Here is an 18524-nt window from a genome sequence, read left to right on the forward strand (position 1 = left end):
GTCTGAAGCGAGAGAGAGAGAGAGAGAGAGAGAGAGAGAGAGAGAGGTCTAGACAGAGGTGTATGGTTGACAATTGTCAGCATAGAGCAGCACTTGAAGTATCAGAATGGTAGGGGGACTTAGGGGACGCAAGGCTTAAGGCAGAGTGTGATTAACTCAAACATTTAGAGTTTGAGTCAAAGAGAAAGAAGGAAGAAAAACAGGAGAGAGTCACAGAAGCGATAGTAGAAAGGAGAAATGATCCATAGCAGAAAAAATCAAGCACACAAGGGCTAAAAGCATTCCCCAGATGTATGGAGGAGTCATTTGTGGCCTTGGTGACAAGATTTTCTTTACGTTTTGTGGTGGGGGAAAATGTGTCACCATGAGTCGAGGGGTAAACAGGAGAGGGGTTTGAGATGTCTTCCTATGGAGGTGAAGGTGGTAGTTGGAAGAAGCGGAAGGATCAAGGGTGGGCTTGATTTAATTTTAGAGACTTGAGCTTGATTAAATGCTGAGAAGACATGAATAGAGAGGGAGAAGGTGAAGATGAAGGAGGAGACAGGCAAGGTCCTTGAAATGCCAGCAACGGTTGGAATCAAGAATATAAGTGGCAAGATTAGATAGAAGGATATTTGTCTTCCATTAAACCAGGAGGCAAAGTAGAGAGGAAGGGTACAGGCAGGTTGGTGGGAAAATTGGCAGACGTTGAAATATTTCCTGCCTCAAGGCTCCTATTTTATCTTTGAAGGGAGAGGTGATGTCATCCGCTGAGAGTTAAGATGGAAGTCAATTTGTTGAGGGTTTGAGGACAGGGATAAGGCTGAAAAAAGTGGAGGTACAAAGAGTTGACTCGGTGTTAACTAGGGAAAACATAGCAGGCACTGCTGAAGACCCAATCAAGCTTGGTGAGCACCAAGGATGACGGATGCAGTCAGCTTGCTGATGTGGTCTTCTCCAGCAGAAATCACCTACCGTGTAGGTATAGTTCAGAGGAAAAGGAGAGCTGGCTCATCCACGGTTGGGGTTTTGCCAGGTGCTACAACAAAAAGGCTTTACATTCTAGGAGAGAATTAATAAAATTCTGAGCCATCCGATCTAAGCCATGAGAGAGGGAGGTGAAGAAAGAAGGGGGTTGCCAGACAGGGAGAAAGTAGAGGAGTCAGTGGACAGGTGTAGGCAAAGTGATTGGGTGAAGAAACAGAGATAATAGAAGGATGTCAGAATGAGTCATTTCAGAGGTGGAGTAGTACTGAGTACTGATTAAGTCTGGGGAGTGGTGACGGGAGTGGGTAGCCAAGCATAGAAGAAGGTTGTCAGAGATGGAGAAACCAAGCAACTGAAAGGCTAGTGTGTGGGCTGGGTCAGTCATGGACACTGAAGTCATCTACAATGATGGATGGCCCCCTTGGGTCCTCCAAACATCTTTCCTCTCCTGGCAACACCTCCCAGTGTGTCAGGCCACGTGGGTTGCTAGGGTGGTGGGCGGGAAGAAGGGAGGTGGTAGAGCTAAAACTGGGAGGGGACTGTGAAATGTTTCCATAGTACAAAGAGATTTTGTGTCAGCTTTGAACCAAAGATTCCAATGAGTCCTCTTAGACTGAAGGCATCCATAGCCTGTCGTCCATGCGCAACAGGACTGAGAAAATCCTCTCTGATTCTTTCTCTTGTCAATGTTACCCAAGATCCCAAGGAGCTGGTGTCCCGGTAACAACCCAGAATAGTATGCTTCACCTTCCTCCCCGCAGCCCCCAGAGCTTGCTCCTTCTCTTGTGTTCTTTTGGCCACTCCCCCTGGAAATATCCGTCTCACTTCCAATAGCCAATTGGTCACTAACTCTGTCTCTTTCTATTCCTGCTGTCCCATTCTGATTCATATTGTTGTTATCTGTTTCCTAGCATTATAATTGCTTCTAAATGATTTCTCTCCCTCCCCCCCCCCCCTCCCCACCCCGCCCTGACTTTCCCCAGCTTCCCCCACTTCCCAAGAAGCCAAGGCCAAGGGGAGGACACTCCTAGCAATGTTTTCTCAAAATAGACCATTCACAGAGCCATTAGTATCATCTTCCTAAAACACTGCTTAGTTCATGTGACCCCCCATTCTCAAAATTTCTCAGGGGTTCTCTGTGTCCACAGAACAAAGATCAAACTCCTTAACATGGTATTCACGACTGCACTTGACCTTGTCACCATATCTTCTACTCCTCTGTCCATGCATCGGGCGGGCTGTAATGAGCCATGTTCTCTCCTGACTCGGAGACTTTCCATCTGCTGTCCCCTCAGCCTGGGATGTCCTTCTTCCTGTTCTCCACCACATCCTATAGGGCTTTGCTGCAATCACACCTTCTCCCTGGGACCTTATCTGATCATCCCCGTTCAGAATGAATCAGCCCTTTCTGTACAACAAGCCGGGAAATTGCCAGCCTCTCTGTTTAGCATGTTTTCAGTCTTGTAAAAAATGCAACTTAACTGTTTAGAAGTTGTTGGTGTAAAATTTATTCTGCAAATATGCTCAGTTGTGTGAGACACTGAGATTAGAGATAGAGAAGACTAATCCCTGCCTAGAAGGTGCTCATGTTCTGGGGAGGGAGGTGCGGGAGGTGAGGGGCGGGGGGAGAGGCGTTGCTGCCAAGCTGACAGACAATGACAAAGCATGACCCCATTCATGGCAAAGGACCGGGTAATTCCACCGTGTAGTGGAATTCCCAGTTTATGTCTGTCTTCCCAGCTACAACCTAAGTTCCTTGAGTTCAGAAAGATGTTTTACTTATCTCTAAGTGTCCACGCTCTCTGCCCACACGTGTTATAAAAGCAGCCTCTGCATTTTTTAGGATGACCCTCAGGCTCCTGGAAGGCAGGAGTTGTGTCTTCTTCATTCTCTGGTTCTTTTCCCTCCCCGTGCCTTGTACTAAGTGGGCAGAGTCAACATTTGCTGAAATGAATTAAGAGTTGCTGGGAAGTAGCAGGTGCTCTGGGGACCTGTGAGTAAACAGTTGGCCAGGGATATGTCTCAGACCAGACAAATGCTCACGATTCATGTGACTGCTGTTAAGAGCCAGACACAAGTGGGTCACTGCTCATCCCTGTGGGGGCCCCTGGCTGGCTGACTGACCAAGACCTCTCAGCCCACCCCTGGAGCCACTCTTCCTTGCACATGCCAGGAGCAAGGAAGGGACACTTCTAGCAATCAGAGGCAGGGCCAGGAGCTATGGGGACTGTACTGAAGTGACTCACTAGAAAAGCAGAGGAATGCTGAGCTGCACCAGCAGAAAATTCCTCCCCCAGCTGTGGACTGGGCCCCATCCTGCTTTTGGAGGCTGTGTGTTCAACAGTTACGCTGTCAGCCATTGAGTCACCCACCTTAAAGAGAGGACAGAGAGGGTTTGTTCCTAAGTTTGGGGAGATGTGGGGGAGAGGGTCATTCCTGGGGCAGGTGCATGGTCTCCAGGAGATTCTCCCCTCTCCCTCCAAAGCCCCCCCATCTGTGTGCATGGGGGGCGTTGGTAGGCAGAGGGTGAAGAAGTTAAGGAAAAAGCTGGAAAATGTCCAGAATTCCTGGGCTGAGGAAAATCCCCCCAGGGTTCTATAGTTCCTACCAGGAAGTGGGGAATTCCCAGCAGCTTTTTGTTTGGGGGGGGGGGTAGGCAGAAGGGAAAAACACCAGAAGGCCAGGGCTTCATTAGCAAGGGTGTCCCTGCTTATCCCCTGGAGATAGAAATGGCTGTGGGGATTCAAGGTGCCTCTTGCAGAATCCAGACACAGTGTCCTCAGATTCCACCCAGGGTGGGTGTCCCACCCTCAACCCCTCCCTCTCCTTCCGTCTCCTCAAGCTTCCTCCTCCTCCCCTTCCAACCCTCCTCCCTGGCACATCTTTATTCCCCTCATCTTCCTCTCATCTTCCCAACTAGACTAGGAGAAAATGAGGGAGGGTCTAGGTTTCTTCTCTCTGTAGAGGGTCTGCGGGCCTCAGAGGCAAGAAGAGCTTGGCGTCTGGTCTATGGGCTCCAGCTCTGTCTGGTCAAGTCACCCGAGTGCTCTGAGCCTCGACTCACTCCTCTGTAACATGAGGGTGCCCCCCTTGGCAAAGCTGCTGTGAAGAGCCATTGTACAGAAGGGCTCTTTTCAGATTACCGTATTTTGCCGTGTATAATGCGCACCCACGTTTTGGGCTCAGACTTACAGGGGGAAAAAATCTTTTGTTTAAATTGTTTAATTTAAATTTTTACTTGTTTACTTTTAGGTACTTGTTTTTTATATTATAAAGAAATTTTGGCATTTTTAAAACACTATTATGGTACAAGAAGTTTTATGTAACAAATAATTACAAGAACAGATACAAGGTACAAGAAATTTTATGTATCAGTAACAAATTCATGATATTTACGCATCATAGAAGGCCAAGAACTCTTTGTCGTTGTAAGTTCGTCGTAAATTCAAAAAACCTAATTATCGTATTCCAGGGTATTATTTTGCATACGGATATCGTTATTGATTTCTAGAGTTACACTTTTAACTCCTAAGCATAAATAAAAGAATTAAAAACATTTATATAGATATGGAATTAGTACTACCCATGTATAATGCACATCCTTATTTTACCCTCACAAATTTGGGGGGCAAGTGTGCATGATTCATGGCAAAATACGGTAGCTTTACAGATTCAGTTATTTGTTTATTTAAACCTCCCTCCATTCGGCACCAGCACCGTATTTATCTGTGTGCCCAGTGATGCTCTCTACATGCTAGGGATGTAGCAGTGAACGAGCCAGACAAACATTCCTGTCCTCATGGAGCTTACACTCTAGTAGGGAAGAGGAACAAGAAACTAACAAACAAGTAAATAAGTATATAATCTATTATCATTTTCTGCCATGTAGAAAAATAAAGCAGGGTAAGGTGACAGGGTGGGATAATTCCATCTGAGGAAGCTCAGGAAAGCCACTCAGAGGGAAGAGGTGGCATCTGGACAGAGACCTGAATGTAATAAGAGAGAAAGCCAGGTGACAATCTGAGGGAGAATGTCCCAGGCAGAGGGAACAGTAGTGCTAATGCTGAGGCAGGAGGTGCTTGGCTCAAGGACCAGCGGAGCCTGTTTGGCTAGAGTGGAGTGAACAGGGCCAGTGTGGGGGGTGAGGTCACAGAAGAAGGCAGGGCCAGGGCCTGGAGGGCTTTGTTTATCATGTTAGGGAGTTTGGGTTTTATTCTAAATAATGGGTTTGAGCAGGGGAGCGAATGGTCTGATGTATGCTGTTAAGATTCCTCTGTGCCAAGTGGGGCCAGGAGGGCAGTTAGGAGGCTGTGATTATCGTGCATCATGACCCCTCGGCACCTCCAGCCCCAGTTCTTGTCCCAGAGCCTGGCACGTGGTATCAGCTCCTCTCCCATCTTCCCTCCTCTCCTCTGCCTCTCTCCCAGTTTACTACCCACTCTGCCAGGAGTCTGTCCCCACACTGCACAGAAGGTGCCCCCAGTGGCCTGCTCCAAGGGGCTTTGCCAGACTAGACTTCTCTGGGGTGTTCCAGTCCGTCCTCCTGCTGGGACTCTCCACTCTCCAGGCATCCTGGCACTGCCCGTACCAGCTGGTGTGCCCATACAAGGTGCAAACACAAACGCCTCTACAAGGTCCACTCTTGACCAGCCTCTTCTCCTCTGGGAACTCCTCTCCCCTGCCTCAAGCACCGGTGCTGCGGCTCCCAGGTGCTGCCCCAGCCCCCTTTCCTCCCACTCTGGCTGTAGTTCTGGTTCCACTGAGACACCCTCCTGCCACAGCTGCTGGCACCGCTATTGCAAACACTCCCAGGTGAGGAATTCCATCACCAGTGGTCACCAGGTCCCCACTCCGGGCCTTTCTTGAATACCTTCTAGGTGAAGGTGAATCAGGCAGACTGAATCTCTGCCTTGAGGGAGGTCACATGTCAGTGGTGGAAGTAGATAAACAAATAAAACAACTTTATGATAGAACGCTGGAAGTGATAAAACTCTATGATGAAAATTAAAGCAGTGGAAGCAAATAGAGAATGATGGGATTAGGGGCTACTCCAGATAAAAAAACTAAATTATTTGCATGCACAAGCCATGTGAATGTCTGAGGAGAGAGTTTCTCAGGTGGAGGAAAGAGCACCTGCAAAGGCCCTGAGGTGAGACAGGAGCTTGTAAAGAGTGGGTGGTGGATGAGACTGCCTCGTGTATAACTCCAGACTCTACTCTTAGCCTCAGATTCTAATGTCCTGTGACCTACGGGACTCGTCCAGCTAGAGGTTCCGCAGGCATCACCACAAACTCAGTGGGTCCAAAACTTGACTCTTTTTCTTCCTCCCACAACCCGCTTCTCTTCTTGGCCTCTAGTCTAAACGACTCCCATGCTGGTAAGCTGGGAGTAGCTGCGACTCCTCTTTCTCCCTGACCCCACACACCCAGCCATCACAAGTCCCACTAAACCCCCTCTTTAAATATTTCCTGTATCTGTCTCCTCTCTTTCCTGGCTCTCATCCTTGTCACGAGGACATTGCAAGGGTCTCCTAACTGGCTGATCTGTGATAATTCTCTGATCAGAAAAGTAATACATACTTAGAGAAAAACTAAATCCCACAGGGCAACACGTAATATGTCAAAGGAGACCTATGGCTGGGTACAGGAAGTTGAAGGGAGCAGGGCAGGCTTCCTGAAAGAGGGAAATCTCATTCTCTCCCAGTTTAATGACTGTATATAATTGGGGCCCCCAAGTCTCTCTGTACAACACAGACCTCTCTCCGGAGATCTGGCCTTGTCTACCCCCCTGGGTTGCTTGCCTCCAACTGGTTTCTGGGAGCTCGCACTGAACATGTCCAAGTTTGCATTCATCAAGCCCCTGCCCGCACACCTGCCCCTCTCAGTAAAATGGCCCCACTGCCCACCCATCTAATCAGGAACCTGGGAACTACACTTGACTCCTCTGGCCTCCACCCGTGTGCCTGGGCAATTGCCAAGTCTCGTTAGCTGGAGAGAGCTCTGGACCTTTCCTCTTTGCCTCAGCTTCCCGGCCATCATTTGACTCAAGCCAACACTGCCTCTGGTTCAGTCCAAATTGCCTCCTAACAGGTCCCTGGGCCTGCCACTTGCCCTCTTCCAATCTGTGTTCTATACTCCAGTCATTCTGGACCATTTAAGGTACAAATCTGCTCATTGCATGCCTCTGCTATAAACCCTTCATCGGCTTCTCATGGTTCTTAGGATAAAGTACCAACTGTGCAGGGCCACTGGGTAACGCAGCCTCTTCTCTCGTCACTCCCACTCACGCCCTCAACCCAGTTGTTGTTTTTTTTTTTTTAATTTTATTTTATTAAATTTATTGGGGTGACAATTGTTAGTAAAATTACATAGATTTCAGGTGTACAATTCTGTATTACATCATCTATAAATCCCATTGTGTGTTCACCACCCAGAGTCAGTTCTTCCATCACCATATATTCGATCCCCCTTACCCTCATCTCCCACACCCCACACCCCTTACCCTCTGGCAACCACCAAACCATTGTCTGTGTCTATGAGTTTCTGTTTCTCATTTGTTTGTCTTGTTCTTTTGTTGCTTTTGGTTTATATACCACATATCAGTGAAATCACATGGTTCTCTGCTTTTTCTGTCTGACTTATTTTGCTCAGCATTACACTCTCAAGATCCATCCATTCAACCCAGTTTTATAACCAACTTTCAGTTCCTCGAATGCACTATCTCTTGCCTCAGGCCTTCCTACTTTTCGCTTCCTCCAGTCCCAACATCTTTGCTGCCCCTTCCTCCCCCTTGCCTACCTAATTCCTATCTGTTCCTCAAGAAATCAGCAGTGTCACCTCCTCTAGGGAACCCACTGTGACCTTCTCAAGGCTGGTGCGACGCTCCTCTCCGGGGTTCCTTAGCACCCTGAGCTCACCTTGCTGCACTGCTAGGGGCCTGTTTAGGTCTCTGCACTGGCCACAAGCCTGGCAGGTGGTCCACAAGCACTTATCTTGTCTAGCTTATTCGTGGTAGAAACCTCAGCTCTTGGCACAGGGCTCGGCGTCGAAGGTGCTCAGCAAGTATTTTTTGAATGGATGGATGGATGATGTGAGAATGAACATGGGGTTAAAAGTATGGGAGCATCTGGAAAGCACGAGGCATTCTGGCATAGGGAGTGACGGAGGGTCACAACCAAGCCAAGGTGTGGAGACAGGCACAGGCCCTGTCCCATTGAGGAGCGGAGGAGACCACCCTGATTGGAAGTCAAAAAGGGAGGCCGGGGCCAGGCTAAGGCATTTGGACTTTATTCTAGAGGCAGTGAAGAGCCTCCAAAGATTCTAAGCAGACTGTGACATGATCAAAGACATATTTCAGAGTATCAGTCTGGTGTGGCCTGCAGGCCATCTGCAGAAGCCTAGGGGAGAAGGGAGGATATGGAGACCACCGCCATTTGGAGGGGGGCAGGAAGCCTGTTCTGAGCCCTCTTTCAGCTGTAAGACCGCCTCCCCCCAGCCCAGGCTTCTGGCAGCCTCAGTCTGTGGAAGGAATGCTCTGACACCAGTGCTTCCTCCTCCAGGCAGGGACTCATTGCCCTTCCTGCTGACTCATCCCAGAAGGGGCAGCTCCAAGCAGAAAGTCATTGTTGACAGGAAGAGAGGTCAGATTTTCCCTTCCCCCGCTGGCTTCCTGGGCACCAAGACAGCAACACAGGACAACAAAGAGTGCAGAGGGAGGCCCCCTGAAGGGGCTGGGGGCACACCTGCCCCAACCCCCGCTGCCCGCCTACCCACTCGGGACCCAACATGCCACATGACAGCCAGCCTGACAGTACCAGTTGTTGGTGAGTCACATAGCCCTTGACACCCTGTGACAGCTAGCTGCGGAGCCGTGAGAGCCACGGAGGAGACAGGAGGCGCCATTTCAGCCCTCCCAGGCTGGTCTGACGCCTTCTGAGGATGATGCTGGAGCCAGTCACAGCTGGGGACAAAGTCTAACAAGTCTTCTTAAAGGAGTGAGAACTGGAAGGGGCGGAAGGCTGCAGGAGCCTAGAAGGTGTAACCTGGCACTGGGACCAGGTCGGAAAACCCTTCCCTCTGACAGAGAGGCTGGCAACAGTTGACCTACGGTAGCTGTCACGGTGGCAGTCTGGCTGCCACTCCAAAAGTTGCCAGAGTTTAGAATTTGTTCTCTGTGGAAGAGTGACATCATACATGGTGGCCTAGTTCTTGGGCTAGGCCATCACAGAGAATTCTGTGTGAGCCAGAACGTTTGATAACAGAAAGCTTGCAATGCCTATAGTTTGCAATGCTGTTTTGTGCACTTACAGTGTTTAATAAAAGGGAATACTTCATGGTAAGCATTCTTACCACAAAAACGAAGCAAAGCAAAACAAGGAAACGTTAGGAGGTGATGGTTACATTCACTACCTTGACTGTGGTGATGGTTTCACGGGTATATGCATATGTCCAAACTCATCAAATTGCCCACATTAAATATGTATGGCTCTTTGGTATATCAATTATACCTCAATAAAGATGTTAAAAAATAAAAAAGAACAAGAGAGCTGCAAATTTGGGTGTGGAGGTAGGGAAGAGAGGGGATTTGGAGCAGGGTCTCAAACCCACATGCACACAGGTGTTTTCCTCAACCAAACAGTTTGGGAACCGTGAACCAGAAGGCAGGACTTCTAAGTTCTCTTCCACTTCCAGTGTTTCTGTCTGAGAGTGGCTCCAGTGAAATCCACCCCTGGGTCTGGAGTTCCAACTTCCTGAGCACAGGAGGAAGCAGAATCCAGACCCTCCAGCTCACTTGCTGGACAGTGGGAGGGAGACCTCGGGCTACCTGTACTACAGGTAGTGGGGAGCTGGCTTTAGGAAACCTAGGATCCAGAGGCAGGTGTGAAGAGCAGAAATGGTTGCCAGGCCTGAGCTGAGGGTGTTGAGCCAGGCAGTGGGAGGAGAGAGGTGAGAGAGGACCTTGGCTGAGGGGTGGGACGATGAGTAAAGAAATACAACCTGGAAGAGAGACTGAGGACCAACAGGGTGCCACGGCCACCACAGTGCCCTGAGTTTTTCCTTTTGTCCTATCCTTCCTCTTCACTTTCCTCTTCCTGGTCCTTCCGGCAGTGCAGACTCTGCTGCTGGCTCGGAACTGGGCTCAGGGCAGCAGCGGGAGCCAGAGCTGGGGTGTCCCTATAATTCTCTCTCTCAGTTGTCACAGAACTGGCTCCTTGTCCCATTGGTCTGTGCGTAAATGTCACACTCTCTGAGAAGCCATTCCTGACAGCACATCAAATGTAGTCCACCCTGCTGTCACCTTAAAAACCCGTTAATTCCTTCTCGTAATAGTCCTGACCACTACCTGGTTTTCTGTTACTTGTTTTCTCATTTATTCCTGTCCCCCATCCAGAAGGTAAGCTTCACCAGCTCAGGGACCTTATCTGTGTTGCTCACAGCTATACTCACAGCACCTAGAACAGTGCCTGACATACAATAGGTGCTCAAATATTTAGTTTATTCATGAATGAATAATAATTGCTAACGTTTACTAGGTGCTAACTACACGCCAGGCACTTTTTTGCTGACTCGTGGTCAGCAAACTACCAGCTTCAGGGAAAACCGGGCTTCCCATCTATTGTTATAAATAGCTTTATTGGTCTGCACTCAGGATGGTCTATGTATTGTCTATGGCTACTTTTACGATAGAAATGACAGAGTTGAATAGTTGTGACAGACAGTGTGGCTAGCAAGTAAAAAATATTTATTATCTGGCCCTTTACAGAAAAGTTCTGTTGACCCTTTTGTTGTTTTGGGGTTTTTTCCATATTTTTTTATTTTTCAATTACAGTTGATATACAATATTATATTAGTTTCAGGTGTATAATACAGTGATTAGATATTTATGTAACTTATGAAATGATCACCCTGATAAATCCAGTACCCATCTGACACCATATATAGTTACTACAATACTACTGACCATACTTATTTCCCATGCTATACTCTCCACCCCCATGACTATTTTGTAACTGTCAATTTGTACCTCTTAATCCCCTTCATCCATTCCCTACCCCAATCCAGCAACTGTCAAAATGTTCTCTGTATCTATGAGCTTGTTTCTGTATTGCTTGTTCATTTATCCTGCTCTCTAGATTCCACATATACGAGGTCTGACAATTAAGTTCACAAACTCGTTGCAATGATGTTACTAGCCTTTTTTGATATCAGAGGGATTATTCATTATGAATTTGTACCAACTGGACAAACAGTTAACCAAGTTTACTATTTGGAAGTGCTTGAAAAGGCTGCATGGAAAAGTTAGACGACCTAAACTTTTCACCCATAATTCCTGGCTCTTACATCATGACATTGTGCCAGCTCACATGGCACTGTCTGTGAGGGAGTTTTTAGCTAGTCAACAAATAACTGTATTGGAACACCCTCCCTACTCACCTGATCTGGCCCCCAATGACTTCTTTCTTTACCCAAAGATAAAGGAAATATTGAAAGGAAGACATTTTGATGACATTCAGGACATCAAGGGTAATACAATGACAGCTCTGATGGCCATTCCAGAAAAAGAGTTCCAAAGTCGCTTTGAGGGGTGGACTAGGCACTGGCATCGGTGCATAGCTTCCCAAGGGGAGTACTTTGAAGATGACCATATTGATATTCAGCAAAGAGGTATATAGCACTTTTTCTAGGCTGAGTTCATGAACTTAATTGTCAGACCTCGTAAGTGAAATCACATGATTTTTGCCTTTCTCTGTCTGACTTATTCCACTCAGCACAGTACCCTCTAGGTCCGTCCATGTTGTAGCAGATGGCAAGATTTCCTTCTTTTTTTATGGCTGAATAATAGTCCATTGTATATATGTACCACCTCTTCTTTATACATTTATCCATTAATGGACACCCAGGCTGCCTCCACATCTTGGTCATATGTTGCAATCAACATATGGATGCACATGTCCCTTTGAAGTTGTTTTTTGGGTTTCTTTGGATAAATATCCAGAAGTGGGATTATTTGGTCCTTCTTTGTCTCTTGTTATAGCTTTTTTTTTTTTTTTTTTTTTTTTAGTCTATTTTGTGTGGTATAAGTATTGCTACTCTAGCATTTTTCTTTGTTAGTTTTCACTTTCATTAAATATCTTTTTCCATCCCTTTACTTTCAGTCCATGTGTGTCTTTCAATCTGAAGTGACTCTCTTGTAGGCAGTCTATGTAAGGGTCTTGTTTTCTTATCCATTCAGCCACCCTATGTCTTTTGATTGGAGCATTTAATCCATTTACAGTTAAAGTAATTGTTAATAGATGTGTAGTCATTGCCATTTTGTTATTCATATTTTTAAAATCTTTTCTTTTCCTTCTTCTCCTCCTTCTCCTTCTTCTTCTTAAGTCCCTTTAACATTTCTTGTAATACTGGTTTGGTGGTAATGAACTCCTTTAGCTTTTTCTTGTCTGGGAAGCTCTTTTCTTCTATTTTAAATGATAGCCTTGCCGGGTAGAATAATCTTGGTTGTAGGTCCTCGGTTTTCATCACTGTGAATATTTCATGCCAGTCCCTTCTTGCCTGTAAATTTTCTGTTGAGACATTGGCTGACAATCTTATGGGAGCTCCCTTGTAGGGAACTAACTGCTTTTCTCTTGCTTCTTTTAAGATTCTCTCCTTGTGTTTATCATTAGCACTTTAATTATGATGTGGGCTGATCCCTTTGTTAACTCACTTATTCCTCACCGATACCATTGAGATCAGGGCTATTATTATTCCCATTTTGCAAACAGTATAACTGAGGCATGAACAGCTTGTCCCAGGTTACACAGTTAGTGAGCACAGACGTTGGATTTGAACCGAGATGGTCTTGCTCCAAGGCCCATGTTCCTAGCTAGCTGCCACATTCTATTACCTTTCTAGGAAAGGACAAGAAAAGAGAGGGAGGGTCTTAGGCATAGTGGGAATAGCCTATAAAAAGGAAAGGAAAATGGAAAACAGAGAAACTCAGGACAGCTGGAGGTCAACAAAGCCCTTAGGACCCTGGGCCATTGGTTTTGAGGCCTGGCCCAACTCTGAGACCCAGCGCTCTCCAATTCTGTTCCCTGGAGCAGGAGTCCCCACAACCCCAAACATAAATAAAGAGTCCCCTTCCTTCAATCTGAAGACTGAGTGTAGACTGTTCTCCACTTAGGACTTGAGGTCATGACATGCTTTTCAAACCTTACATATTTGACCAATGCTACTGCTTGTCAGGGACCCAGTGGCCTCTGATTTAGATTACACACACTACATTTTATTTTTATTTTTCAGTTCTACAAAATATGCTCTGGCTTCTAGGGGCCCCACCTTCTGAATATGTTTGAGAACCTCCCATTCTTCTGATGTTGAAATTTGGATGCAGTTCAACCCGGAGGTTAAAGGAACCAAGAAATAGAGCCTCTAAAATCAGAGGACACACTGTAGTCTTGGGAATCACAGCCCCACACAACAGGGCCTCCTAGTAATGCTGGAAGCTTCTCCTTACTGATAAGAAATGCAAAACATTGGTGGGGGGTGGCAAGCTGGAGAGGAGCAGTGAACTGAGCCGAGCTGGTGGGCCTAGTCCAGGCAGGAAGGCCTGATCTGGACTGAGAATCTTCTGGAAGTGCACTCTGGTGGGGAGCAGTGCAAAAGTACCCTGCCCCCCAACTTCTGGCCTCTAAGCCTGCTTTAAAGTTTACCTAGCACTTCCACATTTGTTATCACCTTTGCTCAGGGCAAGGCCCTGCGGGAGGAGTTACTTTTATCCCTGTCAGAGCAGGTACAGGATTTGCCGAAAGGTATCCAGCAGGAGATACCAGACCACTGCCCTCCCTTTGGACAGATTCCTTGCTTATCGAGCAACCTCCTGGTGACACATGGTGAGCCTGAGAAAGGGACAGAGGTGATCTGGGTGAGGACTTAGGCATTCAATTCAATTTGTCCCTCTTAGTCTTTGCCGTGCAGTAACAGGACCCCAATCTTGGCCCACAGTAGGTCCTCTTTGAATGTTTTTGAAGAGTATCAAAATGACACATCCTTCTCTGGAGGAGTTCCCAGTTAGGGGACATGGTAGGGCAGGCACACACATAAGGCTAAAATAAGCTGGGACACGACAAGGGGCCATCAGAGGAATACCAATGCCACCAGGTTCTGAGAAAGACGAAGCCATATGGGTTGGTGAAATAGGAATTCTAGCAGGTGGCAGCTGAGCGGGCTTTAAGGAGGGTTATTTCCACAGGTGGGGATGGCGTAGAGATGGTTCTATGGCCCAGCGCCTGCCTTCCTCGCCAGCCCCCTCCCCATCAAACTTTCTGTCGCCCACACTGGGCCGTAAGAAACCACTCTTCCCTCTGCCCTTGCTGCTCCCTCTGCCTGGACCGCCCACCCTTTCCCCCTTCTCTCCTTCCCTTGGCTCACCCCTCCCCTCCCCTGCAAACCCTTCCTGACCCCCCACCCTCTCTGGGGCTCCCACAGCAAGCTAGGCTTCTTGCTGTGGCACTCACTATGGGCAGCTGCTGTAGTTAGCTGCTTGCTTGCCTAACCGCCACCCCCCGCCCCCAGCCCTGCTGGACCGTTGACTCCTTGAGAGAGGACTGTCTTTTCTTTCGGAAATTCCAGCAACTAACCTTGAGCCAGTCTGTAGAATAAAGATTTACTGAGTGTATGGGTATCCAATTTCTGTGGGGCCTGCTGGTGGATAACAGACGATAAGGCTGATGCAGAGGTTGGGACCAACATGAGAAAGGCCTGTTATCGGACAAGGGGCGCGTGTGAAGCCCTTTTGTTTTAGCCACGAGGCTGTCAGTGCCCACTGATGGGATCACCCAGCAGGGACACGCGGGCTAGAGCAGAGAGAGGGGAGACCACGCGGAGGAAGGCCTGAGGGTTGCTCCAGCCTCCTGGTAAACAGACACACAGGTCTCCAGAGCATTTGATGAACCTGCACAGCCCTCGCTCCCCACCCCCAGGTTTGCTCTTACCGGGCTCACTGACAGAGTGAGGGCAAACCCTTCTGCTCTGGCACCCTGCCAGAACCCCTGGCTTCACCCAAGTGCAGAGGACCTGTGACAAGCATGTGACCCAGCAGCCAGCCCAGGACAGGCCACAGTGGGGTGGAAGGAAGGAGCGCAGGCAAGGGAAGGTCATTTCCAGCAGGGGGAATGACCTGGGTTCTTGAAATTCATTCATTCATTCTTCATTCATTCATTCATGCATCCGTTCAACAAACTTTTATGGAACACTAGTATATTTGGGTTCTAGGGGAGCTAAAAAGCTGTCTCTATCCTCAAGAAGTTCATAGTTTAGTTGGAGGATGGGTAAGAAGTGTGCACAGAAAAAGGGAGACACACACAAGAGAGAGACGGAGACCAGAGCATCTTGGGGTCCAGAGGAGGGAGGGAGGAGACTGTCCGTTGCATTCCTGTTGATTGCAATGGACAAGTTTCCTGAGGAAGGGACATTTCAGATGGTTTTAAAAGACATGATTTCAACACAAGAACTTGGGAGGGGTGGGTGAGAGCAGCAGGCCAGGCAGAAAGAGATTGGGAGCTCCTGGGGCGGGAACCGTGGGTTTGGTCTCTCCCTGGTCTCTCGTAGGGCTCAGTAATCATTCATCTTGTTTGTTGAATGAGGCAAAGCAGTGGACTTCTCTTGGCTCCTCCTCCTTCCCTGCTAGCTGGACCCACCACTGAGCACCTAAGCTTCTCTCAACTTAGTCTCCTGGGCCCTTTTCCTTCTACCAAACCCATATCTTTGACCTTAAAGGGAAAACATCCCTTCTCCTGACCACAAACTTTTCCTTGCATCCTTGAGCTTAAACCCCCCCACCCCCAGGACGCTGCTCCTTCAGTGGCTTCTGCTTCTCCATCTGTTTAGCCTTTTACTCTCTGGGCTTCTTTCCTGTAACTGTTAAACATGGTCAAGCAACCCCCACATCCCCTCACTTCCTGATTAGATGCTGCATTTCCTGAGGACCAAAGTCCATGCAGTACCATATGTGCCTCTTCATGGGTCCCTCCGAATCTAAAGACAGTGCCCTCAGTTCAGAAAACATTCACTGAATGGATGGATTCTGAACCTGTCACCACCTCCCACCCCCAGCTTCCTCAAAGTGAAATCAAATGTCAGGTGAATGATTTACAGGTGCTTGAGGAAGGGGGCTGGTCTGGCCTCTCTCACTTCTATTTATCCTCCCCAACTCCAGTCATTCCAGAATAATTATACTTCCCAGAGCCCACCACACTCTCATTCACCTCCCCTGGCCTTTGTGCGTGCTGTTCCCTCTGTCTAGAATGTCCCTTCTGCACCTGAGGCACTTCCGCTCTCAACACAGATCAAGGGTCTCCTTCTCTTGTAAGCCTTCCTGACTTTCTTCCCAACCCAAGCACTTCCTTCTAACTCCCGACCAGCACTGTTGCTCTGTGTGGGAGCAGCGTGTTTACAAGCCTGAGGGTAAGGGGTGGGTCTTGTTCAATGATTTTAGCCCTAATGCCTAGGGCCTGGCAATTGGTGGGTGCTCGGTGTTCATTACGTGAACAAGTTAATTAATATTTGGAGAAGAGCTAGTGATTTCAGAGGTACATGTCCAGTTTTCCTCTTGAGTTCTGGCTCCCACCTGCAAAGAGGAGTGAAACTTCCCTAGGGGCACAGAGTGTCCAAGCTGACATGAGCCCACAGTCCAGGATCCCCTAAAACTCAGCTCTAGGAAGACGCTTATTTGAAGTTGGCTTAAAAAATTAGGTGTATAGTCCATGATATTATTTTTTTTTAATTCAAGAAAAACTGGAATACGATTTCTATTGTGGTGTTCTAAAAATATTCTTTCTATGGTTTTCTGCTTCCTTCATAATAAAATAACTTTGGCATGACAGTCTTCTTGCGTAAGTGAAAACACAATTCAGTGAAATAGTGTTTTATGAGCTTTCAGGGAAGCAAATATCTGACCTAAGAATGGGGTGAAGGGAGGGGAGAGGGGCTCCTAGGGAGCAAGCCCCCCCCCCCCCATTAGAGCAGGCTCAGGGCCTGGAGTAGGGAGGCTTGGGGTTTCCATCTTTTTCAAGGGATGTTGGCACCGGAGTCGAGGATCAATCATTCTGAATCAATCAGCAAATATTTATTGAGTGATGATAGCATGTGGAGCTGTAGCTGAGTGGAACAGAAGATGCGTTGAGCCTAGTTGACTTTCCGGTTCATTCTGGCCATCTCATCACTATTACTTCTGTGAATAATTGTCACTAATATTCACTGGACATCCACTCTGAAACAAGGGTCCAGTTATAGCCTGGTATTACTTTTCACAAACTCTCTAACACAGGCAGTATTAGTTCCACTTAACAGATGAGGAACCTGGGGCTCACAAGCGGTTCCTACCTGGCCCCAGTTCCCACAGCTAGAAACTAGCAGATCTGAGATCTGAATGGAGAGTTCTTACTTCAAACATAGAATCCTTTACTAATGATAGCCAACGTCGGCAAGAGTCTCCCAAGGGTACAGAGTGTTTTCCAGGAAATTTCTAATTTGATCCTAGCACTAATGACGTGCAGTCATAATAAGTATAACCCCCATTGTACAGATGAGGAAACCGAGGCTCAGAATGTTCCAGCAAGTTGCCAAAATGTCTGTTGGTAAATGGTATATCAGGATTTGAGCTGCAGCCAATCCTTTGTTCCTCCTACTATACGTACCACGTCGAGGACTAGACCATCTAGATTTGGCTCCTCTGAGCTTCTGGCACAGAGCTGGGCACTGTAGTCTCATAGAAGAAACTTAATTCTGGGAACAGAATTCTCTCTTAACAGCCGCACAGAGCCCTCGTGCCACACTGTGTCCTTGCCTGGACTCTGCCTCAGGCTCCTGTCCTTGGAAGAAGAGAAGGGAAGGGTGCCCCAGGCCCGATGGCCAGGCTGCTCTGGGGCCAGCAACTCAGCAGCTCTTGGGAGCTGGAATGTGAGGGAGAGGGGTGGGAGCTGTGCTGGGCTCCCAGCAGGAGGCTTCCTAATGAATGGACCTATTGGTTGTGGCAGTTATGTGGGCCAGTTGTGGTTAGGGGAAGGGAAGACGCTCCTTAGCACACTGCATTCCTGCTCCTGTCAGCAGCTCCAGGCTCCAGACCATGTGTGAGCACAGGCCCTGTCCACCCTTCTGGCTCCAGGATTAAGCCTGCCCCCCACCCCACACCCTCCTGGCCCCCGGAGTAAGGACCCTCCCCACAGGATCCAGAGGAATGCTCATAGCAGGAAAGGGGCTTTCCTGAAGTGCAAGCAGCCTTGGCCACGTGCCCCCCACCTCACTCCCACTATTCCCTGGCTAGGGAACTGCTGAGGAGGCCTTAGCACAGCCATGCTGGAGTCATCTTTGAACTGAGCCTGGAGGAGCACTGACTAGACGGCAGGGACAGTGCCCTCCAGCTTTACTAGTTCCTTAATAATGATAGCTCCACCCCTTATATAGCATCTACTGTATTTCAGGCAATGTTCTAAGCATTTTACACATAATTCGACTTTACAGAAGCTCTGTGAGGAAGATGTTGTTATTATCCCCATTTTACAGATGAGAAAACTGAGG

The sequence above is a fragment of the Rhinolophus sinicus genome, linkage group LG14 (assembly GCF_036562045.2).
Source record: "Rhinolophus sinicus isolate RSC01 linkage group LG14, ASM3656204v1, whole genome shotgun sequence".
Classification (NCBI taxonomy): Eukaryota; Metazoa; Chordata; class Mammalia; order Chiroptera; family Rhinolophidae; genus Rhinolophus; species Rhinolophus sinicus.